This window comes from Theropithecus gelada, chromosome 7a, assembly GCF_003255815.1.
Source record: "Theropithecus gelada isolate Dixy chromosome 7a, Tgel_1.0, whole genome shotgun sequence".
In the NCBI taxonomy this organism is placed as follows: domain Eukaryota; kingdom Metazoa; phylum Chordata; class Mammalia; order Primates; family Cercopithecidae; genus Theropithecus; species Theropithecus gelada.
This window is the reverse complement of record NC_037674.1, coordinates 51,200,213-51,214,138: the sequence shown is the minus strand read 5'-3', so window position 1 is coordinate 51,214,138 and position 13,926 is coordinate 51,200,213. Positions and strand designations below refer to the sequence as shown.

Sequence of the window (13,926 nt, the reverse complement as noted above, 5' to 3'; positions counted from 1 at the left end):
ACTTTTCAGTCTTCCTCCTCTTGTGGGCTCTACCCTGGGACCCTCCCAGCTCCTCACACCGGATGACTTTCTAAATATCCAGAAATCACTTTTTAAAATACCAGCTTTGGGGCTAGGAGTGCCTAGAGCAGACCAAGAAGGCTATGGCCAGGCAGGGGTCTGCCTCCCAGACTTCTGAGAAGGCAGAATCTGGGCCCAGAAGTTGCTGTGGGACCAGAGAGCTGGGGCTAGGAGTATCTGGGCAGGCTCTGTGAGGAGGGGAGGCAAGTTTCAGATCAGGGCATGTAGAGGCAGTGAGCTCGAGGGAGGAGGCAGGTGGACAGATGGAGGGAGCCTACAGAGGGAAGGAGGTACTGACTGAGGTCTGGGATGACCATCTCTACCAAGAGGCCCTCTGCCTCCTCCAGGATGTGCAGACCCTGGCACACACAGTCCCACACGGGAGCCTGGGCTGGCACCACCCTGAAGAAGGTGGCACCCACTCTGGCGGTTAGTGGATGCAGCCTAGTGGGAGGATCATCCCACTTCAGGGGGCTGGGCAGCCTGAGGGGCCTAAGGGAGGTCATCTCTTCCAGCCTCCTGCCCTCAACCCCAGAACCCAGGGCAACCCTGGACCTACCAGAATTCCTCCACCACCACTTGGTCAAAGTTTTGTAGAGGTCTGAGGACAAGGGTCAGCTGGGGGATCAGGAGAGGATGAAGAGGGTCACAGCTCTACCAAAGTCTTGTCCAGTCATCTCCCGTCTTCCCGAGGCCTCTTCCCCGACCCGCCTACTTCATCCCGCCACTTCACCCATCTCATCAGCCGCCCCTGAGATGCCCAGAACTCAAGGCTGGTTTTGTCCTCCAAGGCCTTGGTGTAGTGCTGGCCCAGGATCTGCAGCCAAACTTCATACAGCACCAGCTCCGCCTTCTCCCCTAGAGCGATGGGGGTGAAGGTGGCATCAGCCTGCTCTCCCTCTCCTGGAAGCCCTGGGATGGGACGCGCACCCAAGCTCTAATGCTCCATCCGGGGGTCAGGCGCCGCTGGTCTATAAATGAGATTTCTTGCTGCCTGTTTTTGTGTGACGCATGAGCTAAGAATGACTTTTACATGTTTAAATGGTTGAAAACATGGAAAGTAGAATCTTATCTTGTGACACATGAGAAGTACATGACATGCAAACTTCCACGTCCATAAAGAAAGGTTTCTGGGAACGTGGCCATGCTCATTTGTTGACATGTTGTCTAGGGCTGCTTTCTTGCTGCAGGGGAGGGTTTGAGTATGTGGTGATGGAGACACAGTGGCCTGCGGAGCCTTAAAGAGTTTCCATCTGGCCCTTTACAGAAAACGCTTGCTACCCCCTGCACTGATCCATCTAATGGAATACGCTGCTCACTCCGAGAGTTGATCCTAATAGGAAATGTTGCTGACAATTTAACAGATGCTGCTCTTATGTTTTATTTTGTCGCTGCTCTGGTGGGAGACATGTAAGAAAATTCACTCCCTGGGAGGAGGTCATGGTGGGGTTTGTGGCCATCAATGGTGAAGCCTCTTTAAGAGGATGTGTGGGGAGCTCTACCGTCTGCTGAGGGGGTTGTGATGGGCCCTCTGTGTTGAGGAATGAAGAGGGAACACTGCCTGTCTGCTGGGAACTGGCTTCTGGGGAGCAGAAGAGATGGTGGTTCGGGCCTGTGGAGGCAGAGGCCCAAATCAATCTGGTCTCTGGGGCGTGCGGCAGGGAGAGTAGCTGTGTAGGAGTGGGTGCGAGGGCAGAGCCCGAAGGAGGGCACCCTGACCACAACCCCAGGAGGCTGCGGTGGTGGGGGTGGGGCAGCACTGTAAGAGGACCAGTGCCTTCTGTGGCTGAGGGGTTCTAGGAGAGCAGCTCTGGGCTGTGTGTACCTGGAGGGGACTGATTTCACCCAGCGTTCTCCTAACTTCGGTGTGGAATAGCTCTCCCTGTTAGGATGGCATGAGCTTGCAGAAGTCATCCTATCAGGAGGCCTCAAGAGGAGATATGGGTTTCTTGTAGCCCCTGCACTGGGGCAGAGCTAAGGGGTTTTGCCTCTGACTTAGTGGGACAGATCTTGTCATGCACGTGAGGACTCAGTGAGGTCCTGGGCAATCAGGGAGGTGACGGGACCCTCTCATCCCTCTGATCTTGACTACTTCTCGCCTATGTCCAGCTCCTTGCTGAAACTCTATGCCCCATTCCTCTCTGTGGCCCCAACACATGAATGAGTATTGTCTGAAGAAAATTCCACCCATTCTCTAGAAGGGGAACACCGAGGTTTAGAGAGGGGAAGAGCCTGATGGCCCAGAGACACACAGGGATCACAGCCCTACTAAAAACACAGAAATTAGCTGGTGTAGTGGCACATGCCTGTAATTCCAGCTACTAGGGGGGCTGAGGCACAGTAATTACTTGAACCCAGGAGGCAGAGGTTGCATGAGCCATGATCTCACCACTGCACTCCAGCCTGTGCAACAGAGCATGACCCTGTCTCAAAAAAAAAGTTAAAACCCGTTTCTCCAGTATAACATTTTTCAAAATATATACTCAAACATAGAGAAGTCTAGAAATGTCACCAACAGTAATTTCAGGAAAGAATTCTAAGGTGAATTTTTTGGTTATCTGCATTTTTTTTCTTGTAGTTTTTGGACATAGGGTCTCGCTCTGTCACCCAGGCTGGAGTTCAGTGACCCGATCAGGGATCACTGCAGCCTTGATCTCACAGGCTTAAGTCATCTTCCCACCTCAGTCTCCTGAGCAGCTGGGATTACAGGCACATGCCACCACACCTGGCTAATTTTTGGATTCTTGTATTTTTTGCAGAGATGGGGTTTTGCCATGTTGCTCAAGCTGGTCATAAGTGATTCACCCACCTCGGCCTCCCAGAGTGCTGGGATTACAAGTGTGAGCCGTGTGTGCCAGGCCTATTTTCTATAATGACCATGACCATGGATTTCATGTGCCAATATTTTTCTAACAATAATATTTACAAAGCATACTAGGAAAAATATTCAGAGAAAAAGAAGAATACAAAATTGTAAAAATCATATATAACTAGTTTGTTTGCTTTTTTTTTAAAAGGAAGAAAGAAACAAAGTAGATTGTCCAGGAATATAGTTACTTCCACTTTGTATTTCTCTGGTGAACTCATTAGGAACTCTAAAAAGTTGCAGGAGTAGAATCACGGGGTCAGAGTACCCCAGCTTTAACTTCTGGTTCAGAGAATCCTAACAACTTACATTGTCACCAGCAAGTTCTTTGACTACCTGAGCAAATCTCACCTTAAATCAATTCTCACCTGACATTAGCTGCTCAGCTTTCCGCTGACACATTGATTCCGGGAGACTCCTTGAGTTCTGTGTGTTCGGCTGGCCTCCGGTGGCCCCATTATTATTTTCTGCCAGGTAAAGGTCAGTCACCTGCACACAGATCTCATCACTCACGATATGCTGCAGCTGGAATCAAACGAAGACAAGTTGTTAGTGAACACATAAAATATTTCTCCATTATACAGCAACTCAAAAAAGTTTTGATTTCTTTTGCTAGCAGTTTTAGAAAATTAATTATACAAACCACTGTATTCTCTTGGAGAATAATCAAGCCAACATTTACAACCATCTCAGTGGTCCATTGAAAATTTTTCATGTCTATTAAAATCAAAACCAGAGAGAATTCAGGTTAATGTACTTGTTGTTGTTGCTTCTTGTGACAGAGTCTCGCTCTGTCACCAGGCTGAAGTGCAGTGGCTTGATCTCAGCTCATCACAACCTCTGAATCCTTGGTTCAAGCGATTCTCCTGCTTCAGCCTCCTGAGTAGCTGGAATTACAGGCACATGCCACCACCCTCAGTGAATAATTTGTATTTTTAGTAGAGACGGGGTTTCACCATGTTTGCCAGGATGGTCTCAATCTCCTGACCTCGTGATCTGCCTGCCTCAGCCTCCCAAAGTGCTGGGATTACAGGTGTGAGCCACAGAGCCTGGCCTAATGTACTGTTTATTTAAAATTCTAAGGATCTTTAAATAATTTTCGATGGATCATATTTTTATTACATTTTAAAATCATTTATAATTTGCTTTCACACATATTCTCCCTCATTTGATCCTCACAACTGCCCTGGGAAGCAGGTTGGAGACAGAGTAGGGGCCTGTTAGGAGACAGATTTACACAATGCATAAGAAAGCTCACCGTGAGCCGGGTGAGGAAGGGAGCCTTGGAGAATCATGAATGCAGTATCTATGTCTATATTCCCAGCCCAACTACAAAGCCTGAAATTCATTAGGTATTTAAGAAATAGCTGCTGAATTATTGCCTAGGGGTGCTCAGTTGAAGAAGCATAATTGGGACTAACAGTCAAGCTTCCTGACTCCTAGCCCAATACTTTTACAAACACACTACCTATTTTTCTATATCCGATAGAAAGTATAGTGCTTAAGTTGTACATAATGTTAATTCACTTTCAATACAGGTCAATCATGATTAACTGTCAGTAGCTTTTGTGACAAACTTAGTAAACTGGAAAGTTGAACCTTTCAGTGTTCCCATTCTCATGTCACATGCTATTTCTGTTTTAAAATAAAAATCCTTCCAAATGAAACTTTATCCATCAAAATGACAGAGAAGTGAAAATAGATACAAGAAGAAAGCAAAACATTAATTTCAACATCAATTTGTCTATTTTGCTTTAAAAGTATAACCACCAAGCCATTTTAGGAAGATACATTTTTTTTGAAGTGTTAGAAACCATAATAACTATTCTTAACTTTAAGTCCTAAATGACCAGTATGTGTATTAGTAGATAACTGGACACACTCAGAAGGGTGACTGAGTGTGGCAGAAAGGGCAGTATGTCCAGCCACTGCAGATGGATAAATGACCATGAGTCCAGATAATGGATTCTGATACAACCATTCAAATAATGCTCATGAGTACTTGATAACATAGGGAAAAGCTTAAGATACAGTGTTTTAGAAAAAAGGAAAGGTGAAAAAAATAGATGGAAAGCATGACTTCAATCTTGCATACAGATGCTTCCACCTTTTTGTTTGTTTGTTTGTTCAATTGCTTTTGAGACAGGATCTCACTCTGTCGACCAGGCTGGAGTACAGTGACATCATGATCTCAGCTCACTGCGGCCTCTATTTCCTGGGCTCAAGCAATGCTCCCACCCTGGCCTCCTAAGTACCTGGGACTACAGGTATGTGCCATCATGCCCAGCTAACTTTTTGTATTATTAGTAGAGACGGGATTTTGCCCTGTTGCCCAGTCTGGTCTCAAACTCCTGAACTCAAGTGATCTGCCTGCTTCGGCCTCCTAAAGTGCTGGGATTATAGGCATGAGCCACCACCTCTACTTTCTACTTTCTTGTTGAAGTAGACTGTATTACTGATTCCCCACCCGCACCCTCTTTTTGGATATCTGGCCCCTCCTCGAGTCTCTGGAAAGGGCAGCACTACAAATCCAGGGACAACTAGGGAACTCCCACCCTCACTGCTAGGCAGATCAGATTCTGTCTCCTGCTCATTGGAAATGACACAGAGAGTTTTCAATAGATTTTTTGCAGAGGAGCATCTGTATGGAAAGGTCCAGTAACACTGGGACCAGGGGTACTGCCAGGGCAAGCCAAAGCCTCAGAGGCTGGAGGAGCCTGGAGCACATGCTGAATGCTCATCTGCAGAGCAAATCACAAGCATGGAGCACAAGTCCAGAGTGAAGGCATGCAGGAGAGGAAAATCACCTCCCAGCCCAGGCCTTCCATGGTGTGGTCATATTTTGAGTTTTGTACTTAGATGTCTGTGAGGTAGCCTGTTGTATTCTTAATACAAATCCCACTTAAGCCAGCCTAGAATAGGTCAAGATAAATGTAATGACTTGACTTGGCTGGAGAGCAGTGGCTTGGTCACAGCTCACTGTAGCCTCAACTTCCTGGGCTCGGGTGATCCACTTCTGCCTCCCAAGTAGCTGGGACTACAGGTGTGAGCCAACTGGCCCAGTTAATTTTTTGTATTTTTCTCATAAAAATATTTTTCAGAAGAAATCTACATACATTGAACATCACTGACTGCTTTTTCTTCATCTTCCGTGAATGTGTAGGTGTTTGAGTCTCTTGTATTTCTTCTTTTACATAGGATATGGGCTGTTTGAAAACTATTTCATTATCTTCATCATCGTTATTCATTTCAACCACTTCAGATTTTTGTTTCTTTAAAAATGTTGATGTACAAACCAGTGTGGGGCCCTAGATACCCAGTGTCTCCTCAGGAGTGTCAAAAGTGCCTAAAACCTTTTTCTTCTTCTTACATAAAACCTGGGCTTTTTGTAGACATCTGACAATTCATTTCTGAAATACTTTCCATTTTCTGTAAAATCAAAGAAGGAAAATCATAATCAATTTCTTTTTAAGCTAGTTTCTTCCTGAGTAATCTTTCTTTCTTTTTAAATCACTCCTCCTTCCATAGCTTTTGTGTAAGTGCTGATTCTAATTATACATTTCACTGATGGATATGATGGCTGCTTAAATGGAATATTCCAGTCTTGAAAGAGTTCTTTCTGTACTTTTTCAGGTGGCATAAAATGATTCACCAAGAGTCTTTTATCAAACAGGTAGTTGTTCATTGTTTCAGCAACTATCTTGGCAAAATCCTCAGACTTAAACTCCACAAATGCATAGCATTTGCTATTTCCTGGCCTTTTATTTCTGGATAGTCTGAACCTTGTAACAGTGCCTTGGAACTGGGAGAAATAGGAAAGGATCTGGGTTTCCTTCAGTAGGTTAGGTAGGTGGCACACATAGACTACTCCAGAAGAAAGTCGTTCTAGTTTTTGTGTTTTGTTTTGTTTCTGAGATGGAGTTTCACTCCTGTTGCCCAGGCTGGAGTGCGATGGCGCGATCTCGACTCACTGCAACCTCTACCTCCTGGATTCAAGCGATTCTCCTGCCTTAGCCTCCTAAGTAGCTGAGATTACAGGCATGCACCACCACACCTGGCTAATCTTTGTATTTTTTGTAGAGACAGGGTTTCTCCCTGTTGGTCAGGCTGGTCTAGGACTCCTGGACCCAAGTGATCTGCCTGCCTTGGAATCCCAAAGTCCTGCGATTATAGGCATGAGTCACTGCACCCAGTCCAGCCTTGACTTTGAAATATATGTTGTACATCCAGTCAGCAGTGAACTCTGGGGGAACACCAAAGATGAGAAAAATGAGAGAAGAGATACCTCCAATTAAAGGAGTTAAGACCAGATGCTTGAACTTATGTGTTAAAAAGTCACAGCAGGTTGGGCACAGTGGCTGATGCCTGTAGACAGAGCACTTTGGGAGGCTTGAAGTGGGTGAAACACTTGAGCCTAGAAGTTTGAGATCACCCTGGGCAACATGACAAAACCCATCTGTACACAAAATGAAATAAATTAGCCGGACGCGGTGGTGCCTGTGGTCCCAGCTACTTGGGAGGCTAAGGTGGGAGGTGGAGGCTGCAGTGAGCTGAGATCCACCACTCCACTGCAGCCTGGGTGACAGAGTGACACCCTGTCTTAAAAAAAAGAAGAAAATCAGTGTTTTGTGGTTTTCTGGGTGAAACCTCTGTTTCCATAAGAGAAAAAGGGGGTTGAGACAGTATGTATTACTAATTCAAAATCATAACCAGATGCTTAAAGTAAATCACTGTATCTATTGTTTCAAAAACCAACCTCAGGATTATTAAAAGTTAGTTTTATTGGATTTTTCTTTAAGCTGGGCTGGTTCACTCAGGTCTGTCACTTCCAAGCCCATGTTTTCCTACTTTTTAACCCTATTTGGAAGGAAAACTGCAGCTAAGATTATGATCCATCCTGAGATGAAAAGTTTCACACATATACACCACACATACCCCCCACCACAGTATGATGACACAGCGACCCAACCTTAGGCTAATGGTACCACTGCCAGCAAATGTATTGTTTTCTTTATTCTAATTTTTTTTCTTTATTTCTTCTAACAGCAGCAAATGCATTTAACCATTTATTGAGATTCTCAACAGCTACCATTTGGTTTGCAGAGCAAATTGTTTACAAAGTAACTTTTTTCCATTTTTGATATTTGAATGAAAATTACGTTCTTCAGTTTTAAAGCTCTGTCCCTCTCCCAAAGAAAGACTAATAACTAACTACCAAGTAATGATTTTTTAGGAAAAGAACAAAAGCAAAAACAGCTTTTAAACACTTCTGGAACATGGGTAAGCTTCCAAAGTCAAGACCTTCTGGGCCCAGTGGAGGTGCTAGGCTGCCTTGGGACACCATCAGCACTTCCCCATCCACAACATCCTCCACAGCGGGGAGCCGTGCGCGGACCCCGGGGGGCTTCCTGTTCCACAAGCTCCCCTCTCTTTTTCCTCTCCTCCCTTGCTGCTGGGCCTCCCCTCCAAATCTGCCTAATGAAGAGCAGCAGGGTCTTTAATACTGTTCTGCTTTGTCAGTGGGGAAAGGGTACTCTAGAAAGCTGAGAGATTCCCTGGTCCAGTCTAGGGGAGGAAAAAATATGCAGTGTAGCATAGATGGTTTCACTTGTCCACTCAGACACATGCTCATACTTATTCGATGGATGTATCAGATGCTTCAAATGTCCTGATGTGTAGTAGTAGAACAAAACTTGCTTGTGAAAAAAGAAGTTGCAAAATTATAAAAATGTCTGCAGCAGTTCAGGCTCCTGAGGACAAAGCTGGTTCTGCTAAGTAGTTATTTTGACATGCACAGCAGCTTTCCCTAGAAGTGCTGTGTTCCGGGGGTTTCATTTAGACCACAGGAAGTTGAAATCGAAGTTTAAAAGGTTCTCTGCTGACAAAATGTGCTATATCCATTGGTGGACTTCTACTCAGTAATGAAAGGAACAAACTACCAAAACCTGTCATATGTCATGGACCAACCTCAAAAACATTAGCTGAGTAAAAAAAATCAGACAGGAGAACACATATTGTATAATTCCATTGATTTGAAATGTCCAGAAAAGGCAAGTTGATGGAGACCGAAAGGGTCTGATTTACCTCAAGAGGTAGGGATTCAAGCTCTCTAGAGTACATGTGATACATACATGAGAAAACATAAGGAAAGAAATTTAAATGTAAATAGATGAAAATAATACTTCTCCCTGATTATAAAGAAAATCACGTTCTTTTTGTGATAATTTGGAAGACAGAATATGAAGAAAAGTCTTTAATGTTGCCACTCAAAACATTCTAGTTTGTTGTTTTTTTACTTCTTTATGCATTTGAACATTTTAAAAAGTAGAATCATAATATATAGTCTTTTGTCACTATGTTTTGGGCATATTTCTATGGCAGTAAATATGTCCTTGGCGTCATCCTTTTTAAATGCTTGATGTATATTAAGCTAATCATTGCCACCCCAGAAGTAAATTTTCTTATATATGTATTTTAATGGATGCAAGCAAGCATTTTTGGGCGGAATTCATAGAAGTAGAATTTCTGGAGGAAAATAACATAAAACACTTTTAAGATTTTTCATAGAAATTTTCAAATTATCCTGCAGAAAATTTGGTTCAGAGTTTACACTCCCAAAAGGGCAGAGCTCCAGTGTCCCCCTTCCATTTGTCCATGTTACTTGTATTTAAGGAGAAAATCTCATTGTTTTCATTACATTTCTTTGGTTTCTAGTGCTTTGGAACTTTTTTTTTTTTTTTTTTTTTTGATGGAGTCTTGCTCTATCGCCCAGGCCTGGAATGCAACAGTGCAATCTCAGCTTACTGCAACATATGTCTCCTGGGTTCAAGTCATTCTCCTGCCTCAGCTTCCCAAGTAGCTCAGATTACAGGTGCCCGCCACCATACCTGGCTAATTTTTGTATTTTTTAGTAGAGATGGGGTTTCAACATGTTGGTCAGGCCGGCCTCGAACTTCTGACCTCAGGTGTTCCACTCGCCTTGGCCTCCTAAAGTGCTGGGATTACAGGCATGAGCCATGGCACCCAACCTTGAATCTTTTTAATATGCTTATTGGTCATTTTTTTTCTTGTGGGAAGTGCCTGTTTCTCCATTGCCTATTTTCTGGCCAACCTCTAAAGTCACATTTCACTTAAATTTTATCCTGCTGATTGAAAGCATTTTAACATAAACAAGAGCAGGACAGACTGTAATTATGTAGATCTTGCTCTGTCACCCAGACTGGAGTGCAGTGGCATGATCATAGCTACCACAGCCTTGTACTGCTGAGCTGAAGCAATTTTCCTACCTCATCCTCCCAAGTAGCTAGGACTACAGGTGTGTGCCACGATGCCCAGCTAATTCTTAAAAATTTTTGTAGAGATGTGAATTCACTATGCTGCCCAGGCTGGTCTTGAACTCCTGACTTAAAGTGATCCTCCCACCTTGGTTTGCCAACGTGCTGGAATTACAGGCGTGAACTACTGCTCCCGGCCAAGAGCTCGTTTTGTTTGCTGGTGGAGTTCTTGGTATCTTTTTATGTTTGAGGCTTTGGTGCTAGTGCTGAAGTATTACACTCACCATCTGAGGTTTGCAGGACTTTTGTTCTAATATTGAACAGATGGAAGTGTGTAGTTCTGTATCTTTGCAGGCATACAAAATGTGCCTACCACGATTCTGCTTTATATCCATTGAAAGCAAGAAGTAATACAGTCAAACTTTGCCTGGCTTACAGGCTTTGAAAGAATGGAGTATTTTGATTTAATTCTATTAACTTGGAAGTGTGAAGGTGAAAAGAATTCAAAACTTACATTTCTGGTTGAATGCAATTTGAAAATACAGCCAATCATTCCCCTTTTCTTCTGTAGTAAGTTTGGACATTCCAATCTACTCTGTGTTTTATTGTAGAACTGCTAGTGTGCCTGAGACTTACATTGTGAAGATAAGTTTTTAAAACTTGAGAGGTAAGAGGGTGTAAACGGTATTGTATGAGATCAGGCTGGATGAGAACTGACACTTGTAAATATACTTTGTAGACTGAATCTCTGATTGCCACTTGTTTTCTTATTAACTCATAAAAATAAAACACATCAGATGGAGGGTGGGAGTAGGAAGGAGACTTATGTGTTTTAATTGCATGTCATGGTTTTGTATCAAGACAGAACATATGGTATCTCTGGCTTTGGACCTAGAGAAGGAAACACATTTTTCTACCTACTGTATGTCAGAGGTTCTTGAACACCTGAAGGGATTACTGCAGCACAGATGGCTGGGCCCTACTCCAGAGTTTCTGATTCACCAGGTCCAGGGTGGGGCCTGAGAATTTGCACTTATAAAAAGTTCTCAGGTTCTGCTGGTGCTGATAGTCCAGAGACTACATTTTTGAGAACCACCCTTGCCTACTAACTGTAAATTGTAGAACTCTAGGAAAGAGCTTAGTTTAGTGTGGGAAAAGAAGCTCACATGTTACGGAGAAAATTGTGAAAGATTCAACCCTTGATCTCAGCCTAGTGTGGAATTCAGGTAACAAGGAATACACAGTGACATAACACAGTACTTGGTTTTCATGATTGCAAGTCACAGCCAAGTATCAAGTGAGAAATTCAGTTTCATTTGCAAGGCTTAGAGAGGTCAGGTGATTCTAGAAAAATAGACCTTGTGTATACTTTAAACCAAAAAGAGCTTTGAGTGCTGATTAAGTTGAAAGCTTTGTGTTTTTATTTACTTTTGACTATTTTATTTTATTTATTTATTTTTTTGAGATGGAGTCTCACTCTGTCTCCCAGGCTGGAGTGCAGTGGCGTGAGCTTGGCTCACTGCAACTTCCACCTCCTGGGTTCAAGTTATTCTCCTGCCTCAGCCTCCTGAGTAGCTGGGATTACAGGTACCCACCACCACACCTGGCTAGCTTTTGTATTTTTAGTAGAGACGGGGGTTCACTATGTTGGCCAGGCTGGTCTTGAACTCCGGACCTAAGGTGATCCACCCGCCTAGGCCTCCCAAAATGTTGGGATTACAGGTGTGAGCCACCGCACCCAGCCCAAAAGCTTTGTGTTTTTAAAGATATTAGACATGTTTCTTGTTTTTTAAAAAAATCTTAATAATGTAGGAGAATAAAAGAAATGTTTTTCCAAAAAAGAGAAATCATTGTGATTATTTTACCTTATTGGAATGTTGGATAATATAGTCCACTTCATTAATCATCAAACATGCTCTGGATTTTCCATTTTTATAGGATTTGTCTCAATTGAGGTAATACTGGTAATTCTTGTACTCCATGTGAAGGTGAAAAATGTAGGCCAAAATCATAGACCATGCATAGAAGCTGGATAATGAAGAGAGCTCTGGAGGAACATGTGGACACACACACACACTGACACACATATATTTAGAGTATAAACACATATATTTTTTAAAGTTTATTTTGAACGTTTTAAAGCAAAAGCCAGCACCCCCCTCCCGAAGTAGGCAGGCCCCACCCCTCTCCCCAAGTGGGCGGGGACAGCAGTTGCATGGGCAGCTTTCCTTGTGATGCCACAGGTTCTACTGGACACACTGCTCCCTGGCCATGCCTCCTTTCCCTTTCATCTTTCTCATTGACCAATGGGCTTGGAGCATTAAGGCCACGCCCCCATTCTGCATTCTAGTAGGGCCCTGGTTACGCCTCCTCTGGCTCAGTCACACAGCCGCCTGGTAGGTGACTGGAGGTGTTCGCTGATGTGACCCCAACCCTGCCTCCCTCCCCACCCCATGATGTTAGAAGAGACTCGACAGAGTCAATTGGCAGCAGCCAAGAAAAAGGTAAGACACAACAGGTCATGGTCCCCCAACCTAGCCAGAGATCCCCTCCGATGACAAGACCACTGCCAGAGTACACACCACTCCTGAGGTACCCCTAACCCTGGCATCTCTGGGCTCCCCCCACCAAAGTCTCATCAGTCAGCCCTGCCCCCTCAGCAAGCAGCCCAGCCTCTGCCCTTGCCAGTCACCCCATGGTGACTTTTGGCAGGTGACTCCAGAGTCTCCCTGCTCCGTACTCGCCCCTCACATCCTGCTGCCCCAAGCCCAACCTCCCTGGGTTCTTTGGGCTCAGCTGTCCGAGGACCTGGGTCCCCCGGCCGCAGCTGCAAACCATTGCCAGTCATCCCTAGGTGATTTTGGGCTGGTGACTCCTGGGGTTTCCTGCTGCAGATTGTACTCTCTCCTCCTGCTGACCCAAGCCTGACCACCCTGGGCTCTTTGGACTGGCATCTAAAAGGACCTGGGTACCAGCCCTATGTCCCACTCCCCCATCATGGATCAGCAACGTCAGCCATTGCACTGATGTGGTTCCCCCCACCCCAAGGAGGAGTGGAATGTAGTGATGTCACAGTCCCCCTAGGAACTGTCATTACTGCTGCAAGACTGGCCTATGATCTTACAACCCAGTCCTCTCAGCATTCTCACCCCATTTCTGGTTCCTCTGGCCACAGCACAAATTTCCAGCTGGGAGGGGAATGGGGACTATGGGACTTAGGAGCAACAGGTTTCAGGTTGCCTTACTCCCTTTGCATAGACATCGACTTTGTGAAAAGCCTACACTTCCCCTGTGAGATCAAACATTGACAGTGTCTCTGGGTGGCAATGGGAGAATGGGTTTGGTTTGGTTTTCTCCCAGCCTTCTACTCTCCAGAGAGACTTTAACATATTTTTCTCAGTTCTCCACCTCATATTCTAATTCTCCACAGTTCTGGGACCAGACTGCCCTTCAGTCAGTGGTCTCTGAAGTGAGATTTGCTCATCTTCTGTGGAATAGATCTTGGGAAACTGAACTTGACAGCTTGAATCTTCCTCATATCATCTCAACTTGGGGTACTTTGAGTGCCACAGGATAAATGTGGGAGATCTTTCCGAAGCATCAGTTTCCCTTGATTCTTCTGAGAGAGAAAAAACGTTAATGTACTTAGGGATGACAGTCACATACGTTTCTAAGAGTATACCAGACTTCTCTCTGAAATGAGACTTGGGTTGTCCTCTTTCTGAT

At 44.4% G+C, this 13,926-nt stretch overlaps 1 pseudogene; it reads right to left on the bottom strand.

Moving 5' to 3' along the window:
• Positions 1-227: 227 nt before the first annotated feature.
• On the bottom strand, positions 228-13,048 carry LOC112627509 (annotated as a pseudogene).
• Between the last annotated feature and the right edge of the window lie 878 nt (positions 13,049-13,926).